Source organism: Ceratotherium simum, chromosome 15 (assembly GCF_057802395.1).
Source record: "Ceratotherium simum simum isolate JZ-2026a chromosome 15, ASM5780239v1, whole genome shotgun sequence".
Classification (NCBI taxonomy): Eukaryota; Metazoa; Chordata; class Mammalia; order Perissodactyla; family Rhinocerotidae; genus Ceratotherium; species Ceratotherium simum.
This window is the reverse complement of record NC_141914.1, coordinates 58,697,770-58,711,962: the sequence shown is the minus strand read 5'-3', so window position 1 is coordinate 58,711,962 and position 14,193 is coordinate 58,697,770. Positions and strand designations below refer to the sequence as shown.

The following is a 14,193-nucleotide window of genomic DNA, read 5'->3' as shown; positions in this document are numbered from 1 at the left end:
AAATCAAAGTAGAAATGCAAAAATATCTAGAGACGAATGAAAATAACAACACAACATACCAAAATCTATGGGATGCAGCAAAAGCGGTAGAAAGAGGGAGTTTTATAGCAATATAGGCCTAACTCAAGAAACAAGAAAAATCTCAACTAAACAATCTAACAATTCACATAAAAGAACTAGAAAAAGAAGAACAAAGGAACCCCCAAAGCAGTACAAGTAAAGAAATAATAAAATTCAGAGTGGAAATAAATGAAATAGAGACTAAAAAGACAATAGAAAATGTTAACAAAACTAGGAGCTGGTTCTTTGAAAAGATAAGCAAAATTGACAAACCCTTAGCTAGACTCACTAAACCAAAAGAGAGAAGGCTCAAATAAATAAAATCAGAAATGAAAGAGGAGAAATTAGAATGGATACCACAGAAAAACAAAGAATTATAAGAAAATACTACGGAGGGGCCGGCCGGTGGCACAGCGGTTAGGTGCGCGCACTCCGCTGTGGCGGCCTGGGGTTCACGGGTTTGGATCCCGGGCACGCACTGACGCACCCCTTGTTGGGCCATGCTGTGGCAGTGTCCCATATAAAGTAGAGGAAGATGGGCATAGATGTTAGCCCAGGGCCAATCTTCCTCAAGAAAATAAAAAGAGGAGGATTGGCATCAGATGTTAGCTCAGGGCTAGTCCTCCTCACACACACAAAAAAGAAAATACTATGGAAAACTATACGCCAACAAATTGGATAACCTGGAAGAAATGGATAAATTCTTAGCATTATACAACCTCCCAAAACTGAGTCAAGAAGAAATAGAGAATCTGAATAGACCAGTCACTAGTAAAGAGATTGAAACAGTTATCAAAAACTTCCCAAAAAACAAAAGTCCAGAACCAGATGGCTTCTCTGCTGAATTCTACCAAACATTCAAAGAAGATTTAACACCTATCCTTCCCCAACTCTTCCTGAAGAGGATGGGATGCTTCCTACCTCATTTTATGAAGCCAATATTACCCTGATAGAAAAACAGACAAGGACAACACAAAAAAGGAAAATTACAGGCCAGTATCACTGATGAACATAGATGCAAAAATCTGTAAGAAAACATTAGCAAATTGAATACAACAACACATTAAAAGGATCATACACCAAGATCAATTGGGATTTACTTCAGGGATGCAGGGATGGTTCATCACGTGCAAATCAATCAATGTGATACACCACATTAACAAAATGAAGAATAAAAATCACATGATCATCTCACTAGATGCAGAGGAAGCATTTGACAAGATTCACCATCCAGGGCCGGCCCCGTGGCTTAGTGGTTAAGTGCACGTGCTCTGCTACTGGTGGCCCGGGTTTGGATCCCAGTCGTGCACCGACACACCGCTTCTCCTGCCATGCTGAGGCCACGTCCCACATACAGCAACTAGATGGATGTGCAGCTATGACATACAACTATCTACTGGGGCTTTCGAGGAAAAATAAATAAATAAAATTAAAAAAAAAAAAAAATAAACATAAACTAAAAAAAAAAAGAAACAATACATCAAACACTCATGAAAATGGTTTCCTATATTGGGGGAAAGGGTGCAGGGTTAAGGGGCAAGGACAGAAGAAAAAGTTCCATGGCTGCATATTGTTACATAGTTTTGGCTTCAGAACCATATAAACAGTGTAAATAGTTAGAAAATGAGAAAAATAAATCCCTAAAATTGCAAACAAATGAACCTAATCATATATCAATTTGGTGCCATAGCTACATCAATAAAATAACTCCTTCATTTTAAAATACAGTACGACCCTATGGGGCCGGCCTGGTGGCGAAAGTGGTTAAATGGGCGCGCTCTGCTGCTGCGGCAGCCTGGGGTTCGCAGGTTCGGATCCCAGGTGCGCACCCACGCACCTCTTGTCAAGCCATGCTGTGGCGGCATCCCATATAAAGTGGAGGAAGATGGGCATGGATGTTAGCCCAGGGCCAGTCTTCCTCAGCAAAAAGAGGAGGATTGGCAGATGTTAGCTCAGGGCTGATCTTCCTCACACACACACACAAAATAAATAAAATAAAATATAGTATGACCCTAGTAGGATATATTCTAAATAAAAATGAACCATGAAGAAATTTTACACTGCATTCAGTTGTCTTACTGTAGCACTAATAGTGACAAAATGTAGAAAAAAAAAGCAAATAATGTATTAATGCTATTACAAACGGAGATTTTCACAATAAGAAAAAAGTGATACCAGTATAAAATAAATAGGTAAGTAAAAACAGAATAATGACTGCAACGGATTGAAGTGCCAGATATATAAAAGTTCTTTTTTATAGATGAATTCCAGCTAATGAATAAAGAAGCAATGATACAATGGCCCATCACCATTTTGCAACCTCTAATGAAATAAAGGCTGTCTAGGAAACTATCCTCTAAGGCTACTAAAACTATTAGGTACAATGTTGATAGGGAACTTGAAAATGGAGAAAACTGGCTGACAGCACCAGAACCCAATTTTAGCAACAATAAAACCAGGACAACTGGTAATGTGTGCCTCATGGTATGATGCAATTTGAAGTACACTGCACCATCAGTGAAGTATTCTTGCATAAAAATCCAATCAGGATTCTAGATCTACCTTCTATTTTACAGGAAGTCTAAGGGATACAGGAAAATTAAGGCAGTGATAGGTGAAGAATCAATAGCCTAAAATTTTATCAGTAAAAGTGGAAGAATGAAAATAAATGAGCTAAATTTTCAGTTCCAAACCTAGAAAGACAACAGTAAAATGAACCAAAAGAAAGCAGGAAGAACAAAATAATAAAGATTAAAAAGCAGAAATTAATGATTGGAAAAAGAAAAATAAAAGAACTAGTAAATAAATCTTTGGAAAAAATAAGCCAAATAGTTCTTTGGAAAAAAATAAATTAAATAGACTAACCACTCCCTAACCTAACCAAGAAAAGAAAAGGAGAAAACATACAAAATGGGAAATGGAAAGGGAGATAAAAGCATTGAAACTGAAGCAATTTTTAAAAGTTTGAGACTATTTTGTACAAATTCTTGCAAATGCATGTGAAAACCTAGTTGAGGGCCGGCCCGTGGCTTATCGGTTAAGTGCGTGTGCTCCGCTGCTGGCGGCCCGGGTTCAGATCCCAGGCGCGCACCAATGCACCGCTTCTCCAGCCATGCTGAGGCCGCGTCCCACATACAGCAACTAGAAGGATGTGCAGCTATGACATACAACTGTCTACTGGGGCTTTGGGGGGAAAAAATAAATAAATAAAAATCTTTAAAAAAACACCTTTTAAAAAAACCCAGTTGAAAGAAATAATTCCCTAGGAAAATAAAAATTTCCAAAATTGTCCCTAGTAGAGATAAAAGTTTAAAGCAATCAATTTTCATAGAGAAAATAGAGAACAACCTAAGCACCCTTCTATATAAAACTAGTGAGTATGGGGCCACCTGGTGGCACCGGCGGTTAAGCGCGTGCGCTCCGCTGTGGCAGCCCGGGGTTCGCCAGTTCGGATCCCAGGCACGCACCGATGCGCTGCTTGGCAAGCCATGCTGTGGTGGCATCCCATATAAAGTGCAGGAAGATGGGCACGGATGTTAGCCCAGGGCCAGTCTTCCTCAGCAAAAAAAAGAGGAGGATTGGCAGATGTTAGCTCAGGGCTGACCTGCCTCACACACACAAAAAAACTAGTGAGTACATGATAGTACCTCCACAGTGATACTCTGCAGCAAAGATCTCTCTGAAATGATACGGAGTGTTTTCAAGGAATATTTTGTTAAATGAAAAAAGCAAGGCGTAAAGGAGTACATATAATATAAACATTTTTGTAACAAAAAGGGAGAAATAAGACTACATACATATTTGCTTATTGTTAAAAAAAGAAATATCAGGATAAACCAGAAACTAATGAAAATGTTGAAAATCAGAGTGCAACCTCACTTAGCTTATCTTTTTATACAGTTTTGACTTTTGAACCATGTAAATATTTTTCATATTAAATCAACAAAAATTTGGGGCTGGCCCTGTGGCATAGCGATTAACTGCGCGCGCTCTGCTGCTGGGGGCCCGGTCCGGATCCTGGGTGCCCACCATGCACTGCTTGTCAGGCCATGCTGTGGCGGCATCCCATATAAAGTAGAGGAAGATGGGCATGGATGTTAGCCCAGGGCCAGTCTTCCTCAACAAAAAGAGGAGGATTGGCATGGATGTTAGCTCAGAGCTGATCTTCCTCACAAAAAAAAATAATAAAATAAATAAATCAACAAAAATTTAAAAAGCAAACCCTAATATTGACACGACAGCCACAAATTAACCTAACTATTGAAACCTTCAAATTGATACCATAACCACTCAGAAAAGAGTTAATTCAACTAGCTTTTGAGCACAGTACTCCCTTAATGGACTGTATTTTAAGTACAGAAAGAACTGCAAAGAAATACGGATCTTTCCTTAGTAAGTTTGTTTTTTCTAATGATAGTAGCGAAGAAATCCTGAAATTATTTTGCATGTGTTATAGGTTAGAGAAAACTATCAGAAAGCAGGAGTTTTTTTCTCACTATGGGAGAAGGGAGGTACAATTGGAATAGGAGAAGTTTAGGAAGAACCATGTTTTTAAAAAATTTATAGAATTAGAAAAATCACCATTTTGCAACCAACACTGTAATAATTCAGGCAAGGATCATCAATGGACGCTAATATTATTGAGTGAAAGATTTTTGAGGATTATTGGGCAATACGATATTCACACAGTATCATGTATCACCCCATAGATTACTTATTAATCACAATATAGTACACAGATACACAGACACACAGACACACACACATCCTAGTGTGCTGAGATTGTACCTTGATCTTCAGGGAAATTCAGTACCCCAGAAATGGGAGAAGCTCTTTTATGAGATCTTCAACAATAATCTTCATCAGAAGAAGAGACTTCCAATAGTCTGAGTCTGTTGTTTCGGAATGCTCCTACCTCTGGAGACTCAAAAGTATCTTTCCTGAGGGAAACTGAAGCCACCAGAGATGTTTAGGTTTGAGAAGCTAAACCAAGCGCTTTATTTTGTAATGTAAATCAGGTGTGTCTTGCTGCAGAGCGATGTTTTAGCCAAACCAAGACCCTGCGGGCTTGTATCTTCCACAGGAGAAAGGATTATTTTCCAGATTTGGATTTAGATTGTGCTCTGTTGGGTTTTTATTGCTGGAGATGTGTATATGTTCTTCTTTGTGGGGTAACACAGAAAATCAGGAGCAGAACCCCTGAAGCTTCAGGAGAGAGACACACACCTGATCTTCCTCTGGGGCTTGGAAGAAATGACGTACATTCGGCCCAGGTTAGCAGAGTGGATTGTGGATACACCCGCTAAGATTCCATCAGCCGGAATATGCTGATCTTGGCTGCTGCTCTTTTGTAATTGTCCCGAGGGGTGGGAGGGGATGGAGCTCAGGATAGCCAGAGCCTGAGGGTTAAGGTGGGGATTCTTTTGAAGGGAAACATACTTCCTCTGGCAATCAGCCGCCCACATAGTAGTTGTAAACTACTGGGGTGCAAAACTTGGGGATGGAGGAGGGGCAGGAACTAGAGAGGAAGAACTTTTTCTTCTTTTGGGTCCTTGTTGTGAGTTTGGTGTGGACCTTGAGGCATCAAGATAGATAGATGGGAGCTGAGCAGGGAGGCCATCAGGCGGGGCCCCACTGCGGGGTGGCATCTCCGAGAGAGGACACTTCTAAGAGCAGTTGGAAGTGACTGCCCAGGCTGAGCTTCTCCGCCAGCCTGTCTCAGCTGTGCTGGGGGGACTGAGGGAAGGGCTTGCCCCGGCTGGTGGACAGTAGTAAAGGGCAAAGCACTGCCTCTCCCCTGAGGCCAAAGGGGAGATGGCAGGGACATCCCCAGTTAGCAAAGATGCACACATTTTCTCCAAAGGGCAGAGGTCGTCAAGCATAAATTCGAAGTAAATTGATTAATTAATGGAGTGTGTATCCATTACTCATTGGTTCTGCCTCCCCCATGATAGGTCCACAATCCTCTATCAACAATTCTGAAATCCCAATGATTTTGAAAACAACGTTTTTTCATAAGTTTGCAACTGTCACGTTTGGTGGTAAAACTTGACTAGAATTTATGTGACATTATTTATACTCTATGTATCTCACTTGATTTCCGAATATTTATATGCTTTGTTGCAGAGAAATGGATGCGTTTGTAAATAGGGCACTGCCTCAGAGTTCTCTTGGCAAACTATGTGGCATGGGCCCCGTAAATCTGAAAAATCCCAAATCTGAAAACCTCTGAATTCCAAAGGCTGTCTGCGCTCAAGGGTTAAGGATTTGGACCTGGATAAGGGGTTTGTACCTGTATTCAACTCCAACCAAGCTGGAGATCGGCCTCAGGGCCCTTAAGGGAAGCAGGGCCTTTTTCCTTTGATTCTTGGATATATTCCACCCCCCAACACACCCTCCTGCTCTAAAATAGAACCCGCAGACTGGTGTGTACCACTTGGTCACAGACTAGCTTGGTCCACACAGGTTTAAAATATTTGAATGTGCTGCCAACAGTTAAAACTCAGGTGATTACCCATAAAAATCTAAATTTCTATTGTCTCTTGTGAAACTGGAAGGCTAGCAATACTGAGTCTGCGTTCTGGCAGATCAGAAATTTGCTGGAACCTAACAGCAGCTGCTTTGTTCAGATGGGACAATTGTCCTCTATTTGCCACAGTTTCCCCCACTCCCAAGTGAGCTATCAACTATGATGAGGCTCAAATTACTGACAGAAATTTATCTTCCTTAAAGTCAATAGTGTTTTTTAGGAGGCTAGAAAGGAGTGGCAGGGCAAATGCCTCTATGCACCCGGCTCACTGCGTTGATTTTCATTATCCCTCTAGCCACTGTAGGCATCTCAGTTTTGGATCCCCACTGTAGCCCTGGATCAAATTGTTACCAGATACATACCCAGGTTTTTTACCCGCCACACAAGAGGGGCCAAATAAAACTAGAACGCCAGGCGGGGCCGGCCCTCTGGCGCAAGCGGCTAAGTGTGCGTGCTCCGCTGTGGCGGCCTGGGGTTTGCCAGTTTGGATCCCGGGTGCACACCAACGCACTGCTTGGCAAGCCATGCAAGCCATGCTGTGGCAGCGTCCCATATAAAGTGGAGGAAGATGGGCACGGATGTTAGCCCATGGCCAGTCTTCCCCCGCAAAAAAAGAGGAGGATTGGCAGATGTTAGCACAGGGCTGATCTCCTCACAAAAAAAAAAAAAAAAAAAAAGTAGTCTTTAGGGCTGCCCTGTGGCTTAGTGGTTGAGTGCGCACGCTCCGCTGCTGGCAGCCCGGGTTCGGATCCCGGGCGCGCACCGACGCACTGCTTGTCAGGCCATGCTGGGGCCGCGTCCCACATGCAGCAACTGGAAGGATGTGCAGCTGTGACGTACAACTGTCTACTGGGGCTTTTGGGGGGAAAGAAAAATTAAAACTAGAACGCCAGGCTTATGGCAAGGAAAGAGTGTTCATTTCGAGTGATGTCAGCCGGGAGACGAGAGCTCTCAAATTTGTCCCATCTCCCTGAAAAATGTGAGGCAAGGGGTTTTAAAGGTTGTGAGGGAGAGCATGTGCTGGGGTTTTAGGTAAGGGAGGGGGAGCATGTGGACATGCTGGTTGGCACCTTCCCACCAGCTTGTGTTTGGCCTTGAAGACTGAATTTCTTTCCCTTGACTGTCTGGACTTTCCTGGTTAGTTTTCATCTTCAGCCTGCGTTTGGACTTGTGAGGCTCAATCTTGATGTCGGGACCTTGACTTCCTGGGAGAGACAGCTCACTCATGTACTAAGGAGGGACAGAGAGACCTGGTTAGTTTTGAACAACAGTTGATTATGCTGAATATGCACAGCAGCAGTTAGCAAAGCTTTTCTCAAACTTTTTGCTAACTTCTAGCCCAGGGAAGATTTTTTTAACCTCTTCATGCTTGGTTTCAAAAGCTGTTTTCCTCAAAGTCCCTGGGAGCCCCACTCGGTTGCTCTGACCCAGCAATGACCTTCAGTTGACTTCACTCGGGACAGAGCCCCAGGTACTTTCCAGAAGAGGTGGCTTCTCTCCTGGCTCCCTCGTCCTCCTCCATTTCTTTCTCCAGGCCTGGAAATCTCCCTAAGAGCTGGCCGTTGTTGGGGGAAGAGGGAGAATCTCCCTCTGCCCTTTCCCTTAAAGTTCTTATGGCTGGCCAAATAATTAACAAGACAGGTTAGCAGGAGAAAATAATACCAAGTTTAATAACATGTATACATGGGAGAAACTCAGAAATGAGCAAATCGTCCCTCTGTCTAAGCTGCTTGCTTAAGTATTGCAGCTAAAGGCGAGGAACGTGTTGGGGGTGGGTAGTGGTCTGGGACTTCAGAGGGCAGGAAGACAATTCTTTTCAGGGTCATCTATAGATAATGTGGTCAGGGAGAGACAGAGTTTTTGATAAAAGAGACTTGGTGCCTTTCCTATTGTAACCTCTATTCTACAGCCATCATGATAGAAGATCTGTTCCAGGAAGGAGCCACCATGTCAAATTCTTTAGGCAGTTAGTGGGGGAGGTCAAATGTCCCTCAGAGAAAACAATCAAGGTAAAGAGATATATTTCAGGGTTCTTTAGGCAGTTAGTGGGGGAGGTCAAATGTCCCTCAGAGAAAACAATCAAGGTAAAGAGATATATTTCAGGGTGGCCAAATCTTGATCTCCCATACCGTCTTCATTTAAGCCCTTTCCAGAGTCAACACAAAATAACCAACAACAATTCTAGAGATAAGAGAAATAAGGTGAGTTTACTAGAGCCAGAGTGAGGATTATAACCTGAGAAGGCCTTAGAAAGCGTTCCAGAGAGGGATGGTTTTCAGTACAGTCTTATATTTTTTTAGAACAAAGAACATACATTAAACACACGCAGGGTACATTATCAAAGTTTCAAAGAAGTGCTTAGTTGCAAAATAGCAAATCAACATGACCCTCATGTCCAGAAACGGACTAATCTGGGTGGACATTACCAATAGGGCGTAGGAGGGGAGGTATGCATTCTTATCTTGAGACTGCATTCTTTACTTTAATGGTTAAAGCAGACGTACAATGCATGTTTGATAGGCCATAAGTCAGGCTCTTTAGTTCAAACTGAATCCCTTTTGAACCCAAATAGTTACCCCATATACCTCAATTTGTGAAAATCTCATGTCACCAGTAAGAGCATTTCTTTCTACCTGCCCTGTAGCCTTTCAGCCCATGCCTACTGGTGCTGTTTGCCTGCTGTCACGCTCTGGTCCTGGCCCTGGTGGGCAGGGTATACTGTGGCATGAGTGACCCCCTCCTGTGTGCCTGGCTTTGATGTGGTGCTCGTTCTGATGCTCCACGTTCCTAAATGATTTCCTGTTCTTCTTTGTGTTTCCAGCCCCAGCCTGGTCACATATAGTTTATTTACTCTGGAGCTGGCACTCTTGTTAAGCCCACCACACATCTCAGCCAGAAGGACCCGAGGCCTTCATCCTGACACATGATGAGAAAGAGCCCTGAGCAAGGAGCTGGGGGATCTGGCCTGTACTCTCAGCTACACCCTCACTGGTAGAAGGTTCATGAATGAGTCACTTTCCTCCCTGGCCCTTGGATTTCTCAATCGTAAAATGAGGGGATTATACTCCAGATGTATTCAATATCCTTTTTATCCTGTTTAATAGGCACCCCTCAATGGATAAAACATGATTGATTTATTTATGTGAGGCCGCCCTTTTTTCCTGTTGGTGTTGGTTGGGGGACCTTGATAGAAGGAAACTTTCATCTCCTTATTTGGTGCCTGAGGAGTCTCTCACTGTAGTAACATAAAGTATGTGCTTCAGAGCTGGCCTCTCTCCTGGGTGCCGACAGAGGGCCTGAGTAAGACCAGATGCACCATGTAGGGAGGGATGGGGGCAGGCCCCAGACTTTGAGATTGAATCCTGGGCAGGCAAGTGCTGTTGAGAGCAAGAGATGGAAATAGATGTAATTTCATGTCATCATTGTCTTCTACCCCTCCTGCCTGGGAGTCGGCTCGTGATCTTGAGGTCAGAGATTGGCCTCCTGCAGGCAGGCCTCATTTCTAATGGTAAGAGCAAGAGCAAAGACCTTGGATCTGACCTTTGTTTGAATCCACTTACTGCTGTGTGACCTTGAGCTATTTACCTCTCCTCTCCTAGTCTGAAAAATGCAAATTATGGTGACTTTTGCATAAATGCAATTATAGTGCCTATTGTCAATATTAAATGTGATAATGCATATAAAGCTCTTAGCACAGAGCCAGGCACATATTAAGTATCTAAAAGGTGTTATGTAGCTTTATCATTATTGCTTTATATGCAAAATAGCACATTTTGTTTTCTAAGGCCTATCAGTGAAAATTTATATTCTGTCTCAGGAATTTTAGGAGTGTGCAAAAAAACCTTCCCAGGGCCGGCCCCGTAGCTTAGTAGTTAAGTGCTCGTGCTCCGCTGCTGGCGGCCCGGGTGCGGATCCCGGGTGCCACCGACGCACTGCTTCTCCAGCCATGCTGAGGCCGCCTCCCACATACAGCAACTAGAAGGATGTGCAGCTATGACATACAACTATCTACTGAGGCTTTGGGGGAGGAAAATAAATAAATAAAAAAAAAAAACTTCCCAAAAATTAGTTTATGAAGAAGACTCTCCATTTAACTCCTGCCCTTGGCCCTCCTAGTTCCCAATGACAACCTGAATAGATACTTCCAGCTGCTCCAATAAACCTAGAAGAATCAATTCCAAACTAAAAGTCCACTGCTTTATTTTACCTTCACATGTGGCCTTAAGTGTAAACTACAGATACTGTTTTTTTTGTGTGTGAGGAAGATTAGCCCTGAGCTAACATCCGTTGCCAATCCTCCTCTTTTTGCTGAGGAAGATTGGCCCTGGGCTAACATCCGTGCCCATCTTCCACTACTTTATATGTGGGACACTGCCACAGCATGGCTTGACAAGCAGTGCGTAGGTCAGTGCCGGGGATTGGAACCTGTGAACCCTGGGCTGTCAAAGCGGAGCTTGCAAACTTAACCACTACGCCACTGGGCCAGCCTCTACAGATACTCTTAATGATCTTTCAATAAAAGAAGAAGAACATTTCAGTGATCATGAACATTCATTCTTTTAAAAAAAATATTTTTTTAAATTCCCATTTAAAATCAAATGGGACTGTTTTATTGATTCCAGTGAGGATTTTTCTGAATTTGTATTTATTTTCAGTTACATATGTAATACTTTAATACGTTCTGATAAAACAACTCAATGCAAATAAAATGAAAGTAGGAAAGTCCTTTTTAACACCATTCCTTCCCCTGCATCCCCACCCCGTTTAGCTTCCCCCCACACCCAAACTCCACTGCCCTTCCGGGAGAAACCACTATTGTCAGCTGCTGTGTAGCTGTCCAGGTTCTTTTCCCCACATTTGAGAGCTGGATTTCTGCACGTATGTGAGTGAGTGTGGGCTAGACTTAGTAACTTGCTTCTTTTTATTTATTTATTTATTTATTTTTTTCCCCCAAAGCCCCAGTAGATAGTTGTATGTCATAGATGCACATCCTTCTAGCTGCTGTATGTGGGACGCGGCCCCAGCATGGCCGGACCAGCGGTGTGTTGGTGCGCGCCCAGGATCCGAACCCGGGCCGCCAGCAGCGGAGTGCGTGCACTTAACCGCTAAGCCACGGGGCTGGTCCTAGTAACTTGCTTCTAACCAATAGAACAGGGCAAAAGTGATGGCCTGTTGTTACTTCCATGATTAGGTTACAAAAAAAACTCTGGATTCCATCTTGTTCTCTTTCTCTTTGAGCCCTTGATCTGGGGAAATGCAAGCTGGCACATTATGAGTAGCCTTATAGAGAAGCCATGTGGCAAGAAATGTGTAGATCTCTGGTCAACAGCCAGTGAGGCTATGAGACCTGAAAACAGCCACAAGTGAGCTGGAAGTGGGTCCACCCCCACTCAAGCCTTGAGGCAACTGTAGCTGCAGCCGACACCTTGATTGCAGCCTCCAAGAGACTCTAAGCTGCACCTGATTCCTAATCCACAGCAGGGAGACAATAAATGTTTGTTGCTTTTAGCTGCCATATTTTGGTATAATTTGTTATGCATCAGTAGATGTAGTGGTTAATTTTATGGGTCAACTTGACTGGGCCACAGTGTACCTATTGGTTCTATTTCACTGGAGAACCCAGAGTGATACAGATTTGGGTACCAAGAGTGGTTCTAGAGGAATAGAATGTTAAGGATGAGTTTTCTGAATTGGTTCTGGGGTTTCTGCAATTAGCTCTCTAATCTGATTAGATTAAAAGACACTAATGACTCTATTTCCAATAGGAAAGAGAGCACTGATAGTCCATGGCATGATCTGGCAATAGAGATACGAAAAATATCTCCCTTGGGTAATCCTAATCAACCACTCATAAGAAACAAGGAGAGGGGCCGTCCCTGTTGCGTAGTGGTTAAATGTGTGCGCTCTGCTGCTGGCAGCCTGGGTTCGGATCCTGGGCACGCACCGATGCACTGCTTGTCAGGCCATGCTGTGGCAGTGTCCCATATAAAGTAAAGGAAGATGGGCATGGATATTAGCTCAGGGCCAGTCTTCCTCAGCAAAAAGAGGAGGATTGGCATGGATGTTAGCTCAGGGCTGATCTTCCTCACAAAAAAAGAAAAAACAAGGAGCCGAGTGACTGTGTAGATGATACTTTCAAACATTTTTGGAAAGCTAACAAATATTATGAGGTTGGCTGTTTATTCCTAATGTCTCTGGACAAAGTGGTAAAGGAAACGGATGATCTAACTTCTCAGCTCAAGTACCACATAAATGACCTGAAAACTTCTATGTGCACCCTGAAGGAGACCCTTATCTTTGTAGCTTCAAGGCTGAGATTGCATTGAAAATCAAATGCAGAATCCCATCCTGTGATTGGCTGAATTACAAGTTAAACTCCCAGCCTCTGCGGAGTGTCTGTTGTTAAAACGAGGGCACTGATTGGGAAAAATGAGATCCTGTAAATTGAAATGGGGACTTGTGGAAAAATCCTGATGAAACTGGAGACATTGAGCCTCTAAATTCTGATGAGTCTTCTTTGCCACTGGAAGAAGACTCCCCACCCCCAGCAGAACTGGCTTCCCGATCCCCAGTGGTAGCAGCCTCTCCACCCCTATCTGAGGGGATTAACCTTGCCTTGTCTGAGGAAACTGTAATGGCCCCTCCTGAGGCAGTTGCCATACAAGATAATGCTGAGTCTCGTCAGGACCTACCCCCATCACCCATCTTTGTTTCTAGACCCATAAGTAGACTCAAGTCCCAGCAGGCCCCTAAAAGTGATGTACAAAGTATAACCCATGAGGGGGTGTGCTTTACTCCAAAAGAACTACTTGAATTTTCTAATTTATACAGATAGAAATCTAGGGAACATGTGTGGAATGGATACTGAGGCTATGGGATAATGGTGGAAGGAACATGAAGTTGGATCAGGTCAAATTTGTTGATATGGGCTCACTAAAGAGATTCTGCATTTAATTTTGCAGCTCAGGGACTTAGAAAGGGCTCTAACAGTTTTTCTGGTTGATTGGCTGAACCACGGACCAAAAGATGGCCCACTGTGAGCAAATTGGATGTGCCAGACGTGCCTTGGTTTAATGTAGGAGAAAGGATTTAATGGCTTAGGAAGATTAGAATGTCAGAGTGAATTTGTCATTTAAGTCATACTCACCCACATTGAGGGGGTCCACAGGCATGCCATTCACCACTAGTGAGAAACAAATTTATGAGGGGAACCCCAGCATCCTTGAAGAACTCTGTGATTGCTCTTATCTCTAGGCCAGATCTTACAGTGGGGATGGCAGTCGCTGAATTGGGAACCCTAAATGCAGTGGGAGTAATTAGATCATGGGGTGGCAGGGGCCAAGTGGCAGCACTCAACCACCAAAGGCAAGGTGGATGTGGTTACTGTAATGCACAGCAGAGTCAAAGCAGCAGTCAGAATAGTCTTACTCCCTCAGACCTATGGTATTGGCTGGTTGATCAGAGTGTTCCTAGAAGTGAAATAGCTAGGAAGCCTACCAAATTCTTACTTAATATGTATAAACAGAAAAGTTCTAGCTCAAGTGAACAAAAGTTCAACCTGAATCATAAAAACAGAGTCATGGCCCCTCAATCAATTCCCAGAT

General features: G+C 43.3%; 1 protein-coding gene across 1 annotated transcript in view; it reads right to left on the bottom strand.

The window, feature by feature from the left end:
• B3GALNT1 (beta-1,3-N-acetylgalactosaminyltransferase 1 (Globoside blood group)) overlaps positions 1 to 4,960 on the bottom strand; it is a 71,547-nt gene extending 66,587 nt beyond the window's left edge. The window contains exon 1 of the mRNA XM_087440093.1: positions 4,849 to 4,960. The gene's annotated coding sequence lies outside the window, so the exon portion shown is untranslated. The remainder of the gene's footprint in view (positions 1 to 4,848) is intronic.
• Between the last annotated feature and the right edge of the window lie 9,233 nt (positions 4,961 to 14,193).